This window comes from Capra hircus, chromosome 13, assembly GCF_001704415.2.
Source record: "Capra hircus breed San Clemente chromosome 13, ASM170441v1, whole genome shotgun sequence".
In the NCBI taxonomy this organism is placed as follows: Eukaryota; Metazoa; Chordata; class Mammalia; order Artiodactyla; family Bovidae; genus Capra; species Capra hircus.
Window position 1 is genome coordinate 15,876,498 of NC_030820.1, and position 12,987 is coordinate 15,889,484.

Below are 12,987 nucleotides of genomic sequence, written 5' to 3' on the forward strand. Positions count from 1 at the left end.
TGGGAGGGGGTAAGATATTGGATGCTGATAATTTAAAGGTAACACATTTTCTCTTTTAGTAGAAATCAGCCAAAATCAGATTATTTAGAGAAGTCTGGAAAGAAGAAAGATGATTTTAAGAAAATATGAGAGCGTTTGGCTCCACGTTGACTCTCTTTGAGGCAGTGGGCAGGATTTGCCTGTTTTCGTGCAGGCCCTGGGCATTCATGGGGCTTCCCTGGTGGTTCAGAGGGTAAAGAATCTCTGCTTGCAGTGCAGGAGACCGGGGTTCGATCCATGGATTGGGAAGATACCCTGGAGAGGCGAATGGCTGCCCACTCCAGTATTCTTGCCTGGGAAATCCCATGGATAGAGGAGCCTGGCAGGCTACATTCCACAGAGTCTCAGAGTCACGACTGAGCGACTAACACACTGGGTGATCATAAATTAATTCAGCAATATTTGCAAGCTTGTCTGACCACTTACAATGCGCTGAGCGCTGACCTAGTCATGAGACACACCAACACACCTAGATAACAGCCACTCGACCCAAACTGATTAAAACCAGATCGAGTAAAGCCTTCATCGGGAGCTGAAGATACGCCTGGCCCTGGTTCCAAAGCTCTCAGACACCTTAGGAGCCTGTGGTTGGCACCCTGTGTTGATTGTCAAGATCATCTCAAATAACTCCAAGAGACAGAGCTGAGCCTTGAAGCCTGGGGGAGAGAGGGGAAAGGCTTGGGTGGAGCAGAGCTGAGAACAGGGCATCCTCTGGAACAAAAGTTCAAATGCATCTTACCCACTCGGTTGTGGACGGCTGCCAGTGGTACTGGGACATCCTAGGAGCATCCCAGAACCTGAGCCTTCGCTGCTAGGGGGCAGCTTTTCCTTTCAGCTTCCACTGCCCTCTCTGTGGCAGTGTTGGTGGCTTCACCGCTGCCTGCATGGTCTCAGGACAACGGGCTGGGCAGCTCTACCCCGGGGCCCTTCAGCCTTCCTGTCTTGAATCTGAGTGGGTTCGGCTTCTGTTTACGTTAGCACAGTGACATCAGGACCATGCAGTCCCCATAGCAGCCTCTGTAGAGAACCAACCTGAAGCTGCACTTCTCAGCAAGGCTGTTGCCCCCCTCCCAAACCTGGAGCATTAATCTTGAATCGTGTTTTGAGGAAATAGGTGCTAGGTTTATAATCCATGCAGTCTGGATCCAAGGTAAAGAAATGTGCAGGGCAGAACATGCTGCCTTGTTGAATTGCGATGTGATTGTTCCATACAAACTTGTATCTTCAGACTGGATGTTTCCAAACATCCATCAAGACTTGGTTCTCTCTCTCTCTTTGGTAGTGAAAAACATAGAACAGTGAATTTATCATTTTAGAGTGTACTAATCAGTGACATTAAGTACGTGCACATTATATGGGTTTGAGAAGCATGTTTCCTTTCACTTTGTTCTGTAGAGGTCTACAGGTACCCGTTGAATGAACTTTATTGGCATCCTATTTTTTTGCTGCTGCCTCTTCCTTTGTTATATGTCTCTCTTCACATTAGTTAGCACCTACAGTCGTAATGGCTGAACGCTGCGCTGCGCGCTGCTCAGTCACGTCTGACTCTGTGACCCCATGAACTGTAGCCCGCCAGGCTTCTCTGGCCATGGAATTTTCCAAACAAGAATACCGGAGCAGGTTGCCATTTCCTACTTCAGTAAATGAACTTCATTAATTTCATCATTGCTCACTACCTCTGTGTGTGCTTAACATGTCAGTCATTGAGAGAGGTGTATTGAAAGATCCCACTATAACGGGGTCTTTGTTGATATCTCCTTATATTTGAGCTAAAAAATATTCTGAGACTATATGTACGTACAACTTTCTATTTTAATTTCTAACTATGCATCTCTAAGTTTATAGTGTTAGACATACACTGTCTAATAGGAATTGAATTTTTATTATCATATAGTTACTTTTATCACTAGTGAGGATTTTTGCCCTGAAGTCTATTTTGTCTGATGAGGTATAAAAAGAAAGAAAGTGAAGTCGCTTAGTTGTGTCCAACTCTTTGTGACTCTGTGGACTATAGCCTGCCAGGCTCCTCCATCCATGGGATTTTCCAGGCAAGAATACTAGCGTGGGTTGCCATTTCCTTCTCCACAGGATCTTCCCAACCCAGGGATCCAGCCTGGGTCTCCTGAATTGCAGGCAGACTCCTTACCACCTGAGCTACCAGGGCAGTCCCTGATGCAGTATAGCCGGAAGCGATCTTTTCACTGTTGCTGTTGTTAACATTTGCTTGATATATCTTTCTGTGCTAAAAATTTTCTTTCAAGTATCTTTGCACTCTGTTGCTCAGTCATGTCTGACTCCATGGACTATAGCCCTCCAGGCTCCTCTGTCCATGGAATTTTCCAGGCAAGAATACTGGCGTGGGTTGCCATTTCCTCCTCCAGGGGATCTTCCCCACCCAGGGATCGAACCTGGGTCTCTTGCATCTCTTGCATTGACAGGCAGACTGTGTACTGCCGTATACTTGACATTCAGTAAGCCGTAGTACATTCACAATGTTTTCCAACCATCACCGCTATCTAGTTCCAGAACTTTTTCATCACCGCAGAAGGAAAATCCACACCCATTAAGCAGTCAGTCTCTACTTCCCCCCGTGCTTCTGCCCCTGGCAGCCACTAATCTGCTTTCTGCCTCTGTGGATTTGCCTTTTGGGATATTTCATACCAGTTGACTTATACAATGTATGTCTGGCTTCTTTTACTTACGGTGCTCTCAGGATTCATCCATTTATAGCATGAATCATTGCTTCATTCCTTTTTGTGATGGACAGGGAGGCCTGGCGTCCTGCAATTCATGGGGTCGCAAAGAGTCGGACACGACTGAGCGACTGAACCGAACTGAACTGAATATTCCACTGAATGGATATACCATAGTTTACTTACTTATTATCAGTGTATGGATATTTCAGTAGTCTCTACCTTTTGGTTTGTGAGTACTGAAGTTACAAGAAACATCCAAACTGTTTTCCACGGCAGCTGCACCATGTAACATTCCCACTAGCAATGTTTGAGGATTCCAGTTTCTCCACATCCTGACCAACACTTGTTTTCTGTGTTTTCGTTTTTATTGCCACCCCAGTGGTCATGAAGTGGTGTCTCATTGTGGTGGTGATTTGTATTTCACTAATGACTAATAATGACGAGCATCTTTTCATGGACTTGGTGACCACTTCGAGATTTTCTTTGGAGTAAACTCTGTTCAAGGACTTGATTCTCTTTTGTATTAACGTTTCTATCACCAGCATCTTTCGAGTGAGTAAGAGTAGGGTGTTTTGGTTTTTTTAATATTTATTTATCTATTCATTTATTTGGCTGTGTCGGTCTTAGTTGTAGCACACGGGCTCTCTAGTTGTGGTGCATGGGCCTAGTTGCCCTGCAGTATGTGGGGTCTTAGTTCCCTGACCAGGGATCCAACACAAGCTCCCAGAATCGGAAGGCAGATTCTTAACCACTGAACCACCAGGGAAGTCCCAAGAGTACTTTGGATAGTATGTTCCTTCTCAAACCCTCATTGTGTTGTTTGGCTTCGTTTTGTTTTTTTTTTTTCCCCCGTTTTCTCTTTTTGGCTTCTGCTGCATCTCCCAGAAGACTAGTTGTCCAGCTGGTGCTTTGAAATATTTAACATTCTACCTATTCTAGTTATCTGAAGGCCTGGTCTGTTCATTCAGCAGTATTTGTAGGCTGTTGGGGCATCTGCCATGTTCTGGTCACTGAACTGTCCCTGGAGATTCAAACCTACCACTCCTCATACACTTCTGTGTTAGATGTTTGCAGACTACATTTTATTTTCAGTTCTGTTCAGTTCAGTCACTCAGTTGCATCTGACTTTTTGTGACCCCATGAATTGCAGCACGCCAGGCCTCCCTGTCCATCACCAACTCCCGGAGTTCACTCAGACTCACGTCCATCGAGTCCGTGATGCCATCCAGCCATCTCATCCTCGGTCGTCCCCTTCTCCTCCTGCCCCCAATCCCTCCCAGCATCAGAGTCTTTTCCAATGAGTCAACTCTTCACATGACGTGGCCGAAGTACTGGAGTTTCAGCTTTAGCATCATTCCCTCCAAAGAAGTCCCAGGGCTGATCTCCTTCAGAATGGACTGGTTGGATCTCCTTGCAGTCCAAGGGACTCTCAAGAGTCTTCTCCAACACCACAGTTCAAAAGCATCAATTCTTCAGCCCTCAGCTTTCTTCACAGTCCAACTCTCGCATCCATACATGACCACAGGAAAAACCATAGCCCTGACTAGATGGGCGTTTGTTGGAAAAGTAATGTCTCTGCTTTTCAATATACTATCTATGTTGGTCATAACTTTTCTTCCAAGGAGTAAGCATCTTTTAATTTCATGGCTGCAATCACCATCTGCAATGATTTTGGAGCCCCCCAAAATAAGGTCTGACACTGTTTCCACTGTTTCCCCATCTATTTCCCATGAAGTGATGGGACCAGATGCCATGATCTTCGTTTTCTGAATGCTGAGCTTTAAGGCAACTTTTTCACTCTCCTCTTTCACTTTCATCAGGAGGCTTTTTAGTTCCTCTTCACTTTCTGCCATAAGGGTGGTGTTATCTGCATATCTGAGGTTATTGATATTTCTCCCGGCAATCTTGATTCCAGCTTGTGTTTCTTCCAGCCCAGCGTTTCTCATGATGTACTCGGCATAGAAGTTAAATACGTAGGGTGACAATATACAGCCTTGACGTACTCCTTTTCCTATTTCATTTGTTCCAAAAACTGTTACAATTAATTTTTATTGGAGTACAGTTGCTTTACAACATTGTGTTAGTTTCTGCTGTAATTTTGAGCCTGGCACCGGGACAAAGAACAGTACTTAACTCTCTCCACCAAAGGTTTCAGCACCAAATAGCTGTGTAACCATCAGGTTCACCACTTTACCTTTGTGGACCCTAGTTTCCTGGTCTGTGAACCTGTGGGCAGGACTAAGTGACTTCTCTGGCACTTGTAGACCTTGAAACTGGAGATGATACACTTAGGCTTCACCCTAGCTCTCCCCTACAAACCGAATTCTCTGAGTGTCTGCAAAATAGTTCTTTTTCTATAGCTCACTTCAAGGAATTGTCTTGTGTGGAAAGACAAAAGATGGCTCTGTTCTTATATACTCAACAGGTGAGTTTGGTCAGTTGCTGTTTTCCACAATGGCACATTTGGCATTTTCTGTGAAGATCCCCAGGGTTCAAAGCGCTTTCATGAACACTCAAGTTCCTTCTGTGCTGGGCATACCTGGGAATGCAGATAGATGTCAGTGAATATGGGCCCAGCCTTCGAGAAACTTGTGATCTGGTGAGGTTGATACAGGTGTCAAGTGGGAGTCGATCTCAGAGGCCCATGCATCTTTTGGAAGCAGAGGTCAGAGGTACCATGACCTTTCAGGAGGTAATGTTGGAGCCAGGCCAACAAGGGCAGGACAGTGGGTTGCCCGAATGATGAGCCATGGCTTTACTCATCATGCTGAAGAGTTTGGCCTTGAGTTTGGGGGCATGAACCATGGACAGGTCATGAGTGGCTGGGTTCTGCAGTGGAGGAGAGGTTTGTGCGTACGCTGAGGCAGTAACCTGAAGTTGAGCAGGGTGCCACGGGTTGAGGGAGGGAGGCTAGAAAGATGAAGGAGGTAAGATGGTACAGAGAAGGGGATGGCGCTGGAAACGTCTGAGGTTGAGCAGAAGTTCTGGTACAGAAGAAGTCTGAAAAGGCATTCCTCTAGAGTGGAAAGCTGAAGGCTAAATCCAGCTCTCTCTGACCTCGGTTTCCTCATGTAATTTGTCCTCCACACTCATCGAGAACCAGTGTATTTGTTGACTGAGCTCCTGCTGAGCTTCACTTCATCAGTCAGGTTGTAAAGTGTGTGCGACGTGAATCTGTTGTGTATTTTTTTCCCTCCCTGTTCATTCTTACTGTGAAAGAATGTTGTGATTTCAGAGGTATTGTGTGAGGAGAAACATTTATTTAAAAAAAAAGAGCCTCATAGTTCCAGCCAGGCACGTAAAAGATCATTTTACACCAGGGATCCCACACGGAACTCTAAGGAGCCAGGAATTGTGGGCTCATTTTCCTTATAAGCCAGAGACCTGTTTTAAATCCCTTCCACACAATTTGCAGGATGAAGAGAGAGAGTAGCGCTGAAACACACACTACCAGATGTAAAATAGATAGCCAGGGGGAATTTGCTGTATGACGCGGGGAGCTCAGACCCTGTGCTCCCTGACTACCTGGAAGGGTGGGGTGGGCCGGGGGGCGGGGAGAGGTTCAAGTGGGAGGGGACACGTGTATGCCTATGACTGATTCATGTTGATGTAAGGCTGAAACCAACACAATATTGTAAAGCAATTATCCTCCAATTAAAAGGAAGTTAATTAAAAGGAAAAATATTTTAACATCAACGGGTGCTAAAGCCATACTGCAAGGAGACCTGCATCTCAAGAACACTTTCCTTTTTTTACAGTGTTAATTGTCAGTTCAGATCCAAAATCGTCAGGTTGACCATGGCTATTCACCTGGATTTTTGCTCTCGCTGACGGTGTTGTTTTCTTATTTATTTATTTATGGCTGTGCCGGGTCTTCCCTGCTGCCCAGGGTTTTCTCTAGTTGCGGAAGGCGGGGGCTCCTCTTCATTGCAGTGCTCGGGTTTCTCACTGCCGTGGCCACTTCTGTTGAGGAGCTCAGGCTCCGGGGCACGTAGGCGTCAGTAGTTGCGGCACACGGGGTTAGTTGCTCCGCTGCACCAGGGATCCTCCCAGACCAGAGACTGAACTCATGTCTCCTGCATCGCAAGGAGGATTCTTAACCACTGAGCCAGCAAGGAAGCCCCAGCTATTTCTGACCTACGTCAGTGAGTTGATCCACCAACGGTGGGCCAGACGTCCGACCCTTCCCTTCTCAAGCTCTGGAAGAGTGTTGTCCGAGAACTTGAAAATTCACATAAAAATACAGTGTGTTTAAGACTGTATCTCCTAACTAATTCTCGTGTCAGTCATTTTCCAAAGCAGTGGGGAACCTGACAGCTTCAGTAGCCAAGAGGCCTTTGTCACATTTTGAGTAATTTGAGTAATCATCAAATTCCAGTGCTGATTCATTCAAGGTGCCAAGTTTTTTTCCCAGAGAGTTTGATAAGCAGTCCTTGAAATGCTGACATCAGTATCACCTTGACTGTTCATTAGAGTCCTCTAGTTTTTTCAACAAACATTTGGTTGTGCACATTTCTTTGTTTTCTTTCCTTTTTTTTTTTTTTTTTTTAAACTGAAGCGTTCAGGTGACACTGGTGGCAAAGAATCTGCCTGCCAAGGCAGGAGACAAAGGAAACGGGTTCGATCTCTGCGTCGGGAAGATCCTCTGGAGAAGGAGAGTATTCTTACCTGGAGAGTTCCAAGGACAGAGGAGCCTGGCGGGCTGCAGTCCATGGGGTTACAAAGAGCCGGACGTGACTGAGGACACACACAGATAGTTGATTTACAATATTGTGTTAGTTTCCGGTGGACAACAGTGATTCAGTTATATCTACATACACATATATCTACTCTTTTTCAGATTCTTGTCCCTTATGTTACTACAAAATATTGAGTATAGTTCCCTGTGCTAGACAGCAGGTCCTTGCCGATTATCTATTTTATATTTCTTGTTGTTGCTTAGTCACTACATCATGTCAGACTCTTTGCAATCCCATGGACTGTAGCCGGCCTGGCTTCTCTGTCCATGGAATTCTCCAGGCAGAAGTACTGGAGTGGGTGGCCATTCCCGTCTCCAGAGGATCTTCCCTACCCAGGGACTGAACCCAGGTCTCCAGCTTTGCTTCCCTGATAGTTCAGTTGGTAAAGAATCTGCCTGCAATGCAGGAGACCCCAGTTTGATTCCTGGGTCAGGAAGATCTGCTGAAGAAGGGATAGGCTACCCACTCCAGTATTCTTGGGCTTCCCTAGTGGCTCACCTGGTAAAGAATCTGCCTGCAATGCAGGAGACCTGGGTTTGATCCCTGGGTTGGGAAGATCCCCTGGAGAAGAGAAAGGCTACTCACTCTAGTATTCTGCCCGGAGAATTCCATGGGCTGAATAGTCCATGGGGTCCCAAAGAGTCAAACACAATTGAGCAACTTTCACACACTCCTGTATTGCAGACAGATTTTTTTTTACCGCTGAGCCACTGGGGAAGCCTATTTCATATTGGTCCTCATTTCTTGAAAAAGTCCTGAAAGCCCCTTATCTTTTCCCCTCTGTTAAAACTGGGGTAGGAGCCTGTGCCCACAGGCCTGGATTTACAGGGAGGGAGTTGAGTGCTTTGTTCCTGGATAGCAGGGGGTGTCCAGGAAGAATGCAGGCAGGAGGAAGCCTCTGGAGATGCAGGCACAGGGCTTGCAGAGAGACTAGAGAAGACGGGGTTCAAAGCTGGACGCAGTGGATGGACCCAGCAGGAGGTCCTGCGGGAGTTCTGCTCCCCTCCGGTTTGGATTTAAATCTGTTCAACCTGAGATAAGACATGTAAACTAGGTCTTGGCTTCCGGTCTCACCAGGTGTTATAAATACCAGAGCTGGATGAACGTGCTCTCGGTCAGCTTTATTTTTGCTGCGAGGAGGAATGAAAGACTCAGCCAAGAATTTTTTTGAGCTTCTCAGGAGAAAGAAAAAGCATTATAGAGCAATAAGGCACACTTATTATGTCCAAGTAAGAAGTTCTATGTTTTAGCACCGTGGAGCAGCACACAGTGGCTGCTCCGGTAACATTTGCTGAATAAAGAGAAAGCACACAAGCTTGTTTAATAAAAAAAGAACAACTTAAGCTGGGATTTTTCCTTCGATCTTTTTTTTTTTTAATCTGTCAAACAATCCAGAAATGCAGTAGGTATATGTTTAGTTGCTCAGTCGTGTGCGACTCTTTGTGACCTCTTAGACTTTCAACTTGCTAGGCTCCTCTGCCCATGGGATTTCCCAGGTAAGAATACTGGGGTCGGTTGCCATTCTCTTCTCCAGGGGATCTTCCCGACCCAGGGATTGAACCCAAGTCTCCAGCACTGCAGGTGGATTCTTTCCACTTTTAAAAAATGAGCTAAAAATATCAAAAATTGAAGTGTCTACCTTTGCAGACATTTCATCAGATGAAGCTAGATTTCCCTCCTGTTGATTCTTTTATGTTTGCTTCTTCCTAGGTCATTACTTTTTGTTATTAGTAACAAAACTCAAATCTGGTTAAATTTGTTTTCTAGTGAAGATTTGTGTTGGGAAGGTCTGATTTCTGCCTCTTCTGTTCAGTGGTGGTACACTGGAGTGGAAAGACTGCTCCCCTTGGGGCAGGTTAACCAGCCTACCTGGGTGAGGCCTCTGATGTGAAAGTGTTTGCCTACATGTAGGTGAATCAATTACTTTCATGTGGCGTATGGCCTTAAGTAAATTAATTACTGCCTCCTATCAATAGTTGAAACTATTCACAATTGAGATGATCTGAAACCAACCTTGTTTTTCTTTATTTTTCAGTAAGAGCTTTTTTTTCTAATTAAAAAAAAAAAAAAAAACCTCTAAATGAAAGCATGGAGATTCTTCTGGAGAAGTAAAACTGCCAGGCTTTGAAGTGTTTAATTGTCTTTAATACCCTTGAGTGCTAGTTAAGAGTTTAAGGTCCTAAGTTCTTACAGAAGACATTTTCAGAAGTAAGGAAAATACCCAACTCAGAGAAAAAGCAAAACCGTAGGAAAAGGATGCTAAACCACTAACCACGTCAACGATTTAAAACTCCAGACACGTAAGCCCCTGCCCGCAGCTCTCCCAACAACTACCAGTCTCTACCTGAGAGTCTCCTTTGATGTTCTGTGCTAGGATCTAGTCTTAGTTTGCTAGTTCGCATAGTGAGTATTTTTGGAGGCATTCTTTTCTTTTCAAGGCTTTGTTTTCTTGACATGGAGAAAGAGCCCATACTAAAGAATAGCTGCTACATACTTCTTTTTTTTTTTTTTAATTTTAAAATCTTTAATTCTTACATGCGTTCCCAAACATGAACCCCCCTCCCACCTCCCTCCCCACAACATCTCTCTGGGTCATCCCCATGCACCAGCCCCAAGCATGTAAGAATTGAATCGCCAGTCCATGTCTGACGTAGGGTGCAGCTTGCTTGGGGCTGGTACATACTTCTTTTGCTTCTGCTGTCTGTTTCTGTGGCAGCCCATTTTGAGATTTCATGTTGGTCCTGGTCACAGCTGTGGATGTACACGTGGGTGCATGCGTCCTGTAACTTGTCACGTGTTAATATCAGGAAGCATTACTGGTTTAGCGTGTCCGGTGTTATTGCTGCCAGGCTTCTAACATATCATTGTTCGTGTTTAACGTTCTCCCCTCCTGTTCCGCATTTGTCCTTGATTGAAATCTCTAGGTTGACTGGGAGTAATTTCTCCTAAATTTCAAGGCTTTGGTCTCTGAATATGACAGAGGGATAAAGGGTGATTACCACAACGAGGTTAACGTGTCTAAAATGATTCTTACACGTTTAACTTCTCCTTTAGGTCAAAGGTCCATCTTAAGGATACTCTAATGGTTTTAGAGTTTTAAAATATAACTTCTGTGTTCATATCAGTACTATTTACAATAGCCAAGACATGGAAGCAACCCAGGTGCTCATCAGGAAATGCCTGCATTAAGAGGATGTGATGTATATACAATATAATACTACTCAGCCACAAAAAAGAATGAAATACTGCCATTTGCAGCAATGTAGATGGACACAGAGAGTTTTGCCTAGTGAAATAAGACAAATACCATGTATTGATTATACATGGAATCTAAAAAGTCATACAAATGCATGTAAATACAGAAACAGACTCATAGACATAGAAAACAAACTTATGGTTATCAAAGGTGGGGGCAGGGACAAATTAGGGGTATTAGATTAATAGATACAAACTATTATAGGATATCATGTATAGCACAGGGAATTATAGCCATTATTTTATAATAACCTATATGGAATTCTCCAGGCCAGAATACTGGAGTGAGTAGCCATTCCCTTCTCCAGGGGATCTTCCCAACCCAGGGATTGAACCCAGGTCGCCTGCATTGCAGGCAGATTCTTTACCAGCTGAGCTATCAAGGAAGCCCTTAATAACCTATAATGGAATATAAATGCACAAAATACTGAATCACTATTCTATACACCTGAAGCTAACACAATACTGTAAAGCAACTCTACTTCCATAAAAAATTTTAAAATAAAATATAATTTTTTCTTATATAATGAATGCTAAGTCAATAGTTTGGGACTAATATTTCCAAAATCCCCGGCTATAGTTTAAAAAGAGAGAGAGGGAGCTTTGCCTGCAAGTCCAGCCTAACTGAGGAAGAAGAATTACACGCATAATGAGATCTGATGTGTGAGTTGTATCCAAGGGACAGAGGTGGCATTGCATGGTTAACAAGTGGTGGGAGATGAGCAGTAGGTGGGAGGAACAGGTGAAGAGAAGGGTGACGAGCAACTTCCAGAAGGAAGGGAGGGTGGAAGAGGCTCGCCATCGTTTCTGAGCCAGGCTCTGAAGATGGGGAGGAGAGTGACAGGAGGCAATCCAAATGTGGCTCAGAGCGTTAGGGAGACCAGGCTGGATAAAAGGGTTCGTATCATGGAAAACAGGTTTGAAGAGATAAAGTTAGGCCGATTCCAGAGACACTTGAAAGCCCTGGTTCTTGCAGGTCAGCTCTTTGGCAGGATTAGTTAGGAAAACGAAAACTGCCAACTTTGACAGGCCTGTGGTCCCAAAAGGAATCCAGGATTTCAGAAAGGTTAATTAGGTCCGTGCAACTCACTGGTGAATTGAGACTAATTGAGTCTTTGTTTTATTTTTAACAAAGTTTTGAGAGCATAAAACTTGGAGGAAAATGAATTTCAGGACCTCAAAAGTATTTGGCCCACCTGCCAGGTCAGTTCTGTATGTTTGTGTCTAAGTGAGCATTTTTGGTACCTTGGGGGATGGTTGGGGGGCATGCAGAAACTGTCCTTTATGTGTGAAATGGGAGACAGGATGGAGCTGTGTTGCACTATCAGGTGTGTTGTGATAACCAGAGCATGATCGTTTCTGTGGAGTTTGTCTGTAAAGTACTAGAGGGAGAAATGAGATGATTATTTATAGCCTAAGAATTCTACTGAAGCCCTAATTAAGTTGAATAGTAGAAAAGAAAGAATATCAGGACTCTGTTTCCTTTTAAATTTGTGGACTGGGCTAATGAAACAATCACAGCTTCATCTTCTAGGTAATTCCTCATTATGAAACTCATTTTTGTTACTGCACATCACCGCCATAGAACTAGGAATGAGCACAGAAACTGAAACTATAGGAAACCATAAAATAGGACTCCTGCCATCTTTGTTTGAGTAACTCAGAGCGTGTTAGGAGACAAATGAAGATTGTTAAGAACTGCCAGCATTGGGATGACCCTGGTCCAGTAGCTAAGACTCTGTGCTCCCAATGCAGGGGGTCTGGGTTTGATCCCTGGTCAGGGAACTAGATTCCACATACCACAACTAAAGATGCCACGTGCTGCAACTAAGACTTGGTGCAGCCAAAATAAAAATATTTTTTAAAAAACACAAAAACTGCCAGCACTAAGGCTAACAATGTCTATTGTGTATATTCAGATTATTTTATCTCAGAGTGTATACCTTCCATGTAATATGACTCTTATCTTTACTTGCACCCACTGCTTAACCAGAGGAAAAGCCCACACCTGGTAATGATCTACGGTGACTCAGAAACAGTTTCCACTGTGAAGCTCCTGCATTTTTAATATCCCTGAAGGTCAAGAACTTATCTTTTTGGAAGCAGCTTGGCTGCTAAATCATAATATTGGGATTTCTCAGGATATAGCTGTCAAGGTAATTTCTATCCTCAGATTGTTTTTCTAGGTTTGGGAACAAAACTTCCCCATGTTCCTGTGAGTGGAGAATGAGATGATGGAAGAGCGGGATGTAGGTTTG

The 12,987-nt window shown here is 44.2% G+C and overlaps 1 protein-coding gene across 1 annotated transcript in view; it reads left to right on the forward strand.

Moving 5' to 3' along the window:
* Window positions 1-12,987, forward strand: part of PROSER2 (proline and serine rich 2) — a 44,296-nt gene that overhangs the window by 1,653 nt on the left and 29,656 nt on the right. The window lies entirely within an intron of this gene.